Genomic DNA, 4,770 nt, shown 5'->3' on the forward strand with positions numbered 1-4,770 from the left:
ATTAGTTATTATATATTTGTGTATAAATATATATGTTATTTAATTTATTTTTAATGTAAATTATGTTTAATATATATTTTATATTAGTAATTGTTTTAAAAGAAGTGGTAAAGTGATGAATTTTGGAGGGAATAGACAGAATAAGTTATTCTTCTGTGATCACTTATTTACCCATGTGTGAATTTACATTTTTGACTGCACATGGACTGTAAGTCCGTGACACTCCAAGTACGAACCAAAACTCATGAAATAGTCATTACCATCAAAATGTATTTTACATTAACTTTCAAAGAGTGGTCCCATGACACTGCCGTAACACAAATTTTGACAAGTACAAACTCCAAAACAGAGGAACTCTGTTTCTGTTTCCCACGAATACAATCATATTTATAAAGATTACTAGAAAAATTATTGAAAGATTTTCAAGTGTATCAGTGATTTTTAATCGTTGATCTTAATTATAAATATTATTGCCATATGATTGGCGAGGATTGGATTCCCATCCAGCAGCCCATAAAGAAAACAAAGAGATTGCAAATGCTGCAACATCTGAAAGCAAATGTGCTGCATCAGTTAATATTGCCAGACTATTTGCTTTGATCCCTCCAACTACTTCAACGCTCATGAAAATAACACAAAGCACCACTGCTATTAAAAGCTTTCGCATCGAAGCTGATCTCTCTTCCGAATCCTTAGAGAACCCACATGCTGCTTCCCCACAAAATTTTCTACTTACTCCTCCGTTCCTCCTTCCTAAGTCAGGAAGATCTCCACTGATTTCAATGACTTGTGCTTCCATAGGTGCTGATGAGGTGTTTGTGTGTGTGTGAATGAATATGACTATAAATTTTGAGTCTTTAAGTGAATAAATACCCTATAAGAAAGATACAATAAGAATCAAATGACTGCACATTATGACACTGATGATCCGTCAAAATCATAAAGCTGTATTATGTAAATTTATGCAAGTCCTGTTCTGTTGACAACATTTTTTTCTTATAAGCCTCTCATCATAAGAGAATACCTCAAACAAAACAGCAAGCACAGAAGTTTGGTTTAGCTGATATATTTATTGATTAATTGATAGTGATGAAAAAGAAGTTCATGTATCCACTGCTACTTTGCTACTGGAACTTACAAGGATTTGAGCTTCAGCTTGAGCTTGGTTCTTCAAGACAGGGACCTAGGTTCAAGCATTGCCAATTGACAACGGTTGGGAAAGAGACAAGAAATAAGAAAAATCAGAGCGTAGCAGTAGCACTGGACACAGGTTCTCTTCCCATCACTGGGGAATATACGATTCCCATTATTTGGTTATTATACCCAGTAACCCAGATAAGGAAAAGGGACCAAGAATATATTTTTTTTAATCAAAAGTGAAAACCGTAAGAGAGAAGACAGAAAAGGAGGAGAAGAAAGCAAAAGGAATGAATGAGACAGATTAAGAAATGGCGTCTGCTTAATTTGTTTAGCGATTTATTTATAGAAACAAGAAAGACACTGTTAATAACATATGCTATGTAGTTGGGACTGGTAACTGGTGGTCCATTGAAGGATGTTCACTCTTTTGACTTCACAACTCCGAACAAGATTGAATGACTGTTGTCAATTTCCCAAAACACGTGAATCTCCACTTGTTCGCTCCAAGTTTTCCTACTCCAAAATATGTCTCATTTTTTTTATATGAAAAAAATATTAGAATTTTTATTTAAAATAGAATTATCTAGTGTAATTATAGGTAGGTAGATTTTATAACATGTTGTATCGACATTTTCTGCATATTCACTATGGATGTGCATGGGTCGGGTAAAACCGGGTTTGATGTGACTCAAATCCGACTCAAAATATATACCGGATCTATTTATTAGACTCGAACTCGACTCTAAACCCGATAAAATCTATACACTTTTGGACCACGATTATACTGGGTAAAAACCGGGCCATTAACATTACATTACCTTGATACTTTCTAGCATGTGAAAATATCCAAATTTCTAGGATTCCAACCATTATTTGACATGGTAAAATTTATTTAGAAAAATATAACAAGAATCAACTCTTCTCTAAAATTAAAGCATAACCATAATCAATACTAATATTGTCTAATAACACCAAATATTTAAATCAATACAAATAACAGAGTCATGCATTAATTAGTCTAAAATCTTATGTATTTTAAACATAAAATATTAATTTATAGTCTTATAATAACTAATAACACAAAATATTAAGATTTACAATACTTAAATTCCACATAAAAATAGCCATAATCCATCACTAATACACAAAATATTAATTGTGTATGATGACCGGACCACCGGGCCGATTTTGAGTAACCCGAGCCATGGCCCGGACCTGACTCGAAATAATGACCGGGTCTATTTTTGAGACCCTTACCCAACCCTGAACTTAGTGAAATCACACCAAATTAGCTCCTAAAGTGTTCGAAGCCGGACCGGATCTTTAGGTCAGGCCGGGCCATGCACACCCCTAATATTCACAATACTGTAATACACTTTAAATATTAATATTTAACTAAAACACCATTTTCATCTTCATATTAAAAATAATTTCTGTCAAATATTTTTCCTAATTAATGTGATAGCTATAATATTTTTTTACTGCCCACAAAATCTTTTAATCTAATAAATCAACAATTAATCTGTTGCAAATTTGAGTTACATTTAAAAATTTATTATTTACTAATGAGTTATTATATACATAAACAAGATTTGAATCAGACACTTGCTGTAAGTGGAAAAGAGATATTCTACAATTAAATTAGTTTGATAATTTTTTTTGTTGGGTCTTGAGTTAGTTTGGTAGCTATAATCTATAATCATAAATAGTCAGTAGAATTCTAGCAAGCGCATATTCAATTTTTATACCTCAATTCCATAGGTTAATGATTAATTTATCTTGGATTTAAATTTTATTTAAAGATTTACCGTTAGCTAATGGATTGCAGGATTTAAACCAGCAACACTTATTTAAGCGGATGAATAAACTGACCACTCAACCAACCCGAGTTGGTTAACTTTTTTGTTTTTATTTGGTCGTTGTGGTGCTGCGAACTTTATTCCCTTGATACCACAGCCCAGACTTTATTGGAATAGTAGAGCCCATCTATTAAACTTGAGGCCTATTCTCAATTCAATCTAAGTTTCTGTTTTTCCACCACATTTTATTGGGCTTTTTGCCTTCTTTAAATGACTTTGACACCATGATTTGCTGTTGCAAATTATTTATGTCGATGTTTGCACAGCTTTATGTACATATTTTCTTTTGTAGATTTTTATAGATATATAAAAAAAACATTTTAACTTTTTTCATTTCTTATAAATCACTTTTAACATAAAAATATGTTAATGTCCCTCTAATTCAGTGCTATAACTTGTGAGCAATAAACTAATGTTAATACTTAATAATGAATTTCTATTTTCTATTTTCTATTTTCTAAAGTGATTCCTTTAACTTTACCCAATGGTTAGGGTTCTGTAGGACTTGTCAAAAGCTAACTCACTTATTCTTACAATCTTACTTATTAGGCAGCTTCTTCGTTATTCCACTAACATAACAAATGCAGGAACCCGATACCCTGAGCACAAGCTTCGCATTCAAAATCAACATCCGATAGTGACGAATTTCATGGATGCGATGCCCATCATTCTGCCTCTAATAATTTTATTCTTCGTCCGTAATATGATTATCTCCTATATATATTTGTGGACCCATTCCAATTTCCAAGACAGCACTTGTCACTCCCTTGTCTTAACTAGGACCAACCGCATCTAAATAATCAAGCACATTTTTTGATAGCGGAAAACAAAAAAAAAAACTTTATTTTATTTAATATTTATTAATTTTAATAATATTACACAAATTTTAATTATTTTTAACTAATTTTTTGTTGACTAACCATTTTCATTTTCCTAATTCACTACTAGTAGTAAAATTAAATTATGCACTAACCAGTTATCAAACACCAAAATGCAGAAATAACATTTAAACTAGAGTCATAAATGTCAATTATAGTAATATAAATAACTATCAATTAAATAAACAGTAACCTAGTAAAATAAACAATCAATATATCTATTATTTATATTATTTAGTATTTTTGTTATCTATTTATACTTTCCTTAAAATTATTTTCCCCACTCCCACTCGTTTCTCTTTTCTTAGTTCTACAAATGCAAATAAGAAGTCCGAAAGAAAAATTTATACCCTACATTTATTCCGTTTCTACCATACAAGATAAAGTTCATCTTTCCAATTGAAAGATATAAAGATAGGAGCCGAAATAATGGCATATATTGTTAGGCATGAATCCCTTTGGCTTTACAAAAGCATAGCACTTTATACTTTTAGAGGAGGATGATAAAGTCATTTGCTGCATCAATAAGTGCCATGCGTTCAAACTTGCAATTTTTTATTCTCGTTTGATAAAGTTCAAGCCTCAATTGCAATCCACTTCGCTATAAAATTTATAGCTAAGAGTCATTAAATAATTTAATTAATTTAATTAATTTTTTATCTAACAATTTTCAATTATCAACTTTACTAAAATAAACTACACCTGAATTTTCACGCAACTAAATTACTAAATTACATTCGAAATTCTACGTCATTCACAGAACCAAAAGAGTTTGAGTTAGCAGAAAGAAGAAGAAACAGAGTCTCGTCATTAATTATATATTCCAGTTTAGTTTATCTAAATTCATAAAATGACGCTTAGCTTGAAGTGCACACAAGACAGTAACCAAGAAA

The 4,770-nt window shown here is 31.2% G+C and overlaps 1 long non-coding RNA gene across 1 annotated transcript; it reads right to left on the reverse strand.

Annotated features, from left to right (window-relative positions):
* Positions 1-256: 256 nt before the first annotated feature.
* On the reverse strand, positions 257-1,287 carry LOC140173320 (uncharacterized). The gene is made up of 2 exons (XR_011861935.1): positions 1,139-1,287; positions 257-874 (listed from the first exon to the last, which is right to left on the reverse strand). It is a non-coding gene; the product is annotated as an uncharacterized lncRNA (long non-coding RNA).
* Positions 1,288-4,770: the final 3,483 nt, after the last annotated feature.

Source organism: Arachis hypogaea, chromosome 6, assembly GCF_003086295.3.
Source record: "Arachis hypogaea cultivar Tifrunner chromosome 6, arahy.Tifrunner.gnm2.J5K5, whole genome shotgun sequence".
Taxonomy (NCBI): domain Eukaryota; kingdom Viridiplantae; phylum Streptophyta; class Magnoliopsida; order Fabales; family Fabaceae; genus Arachis; species Arachis hypogaea.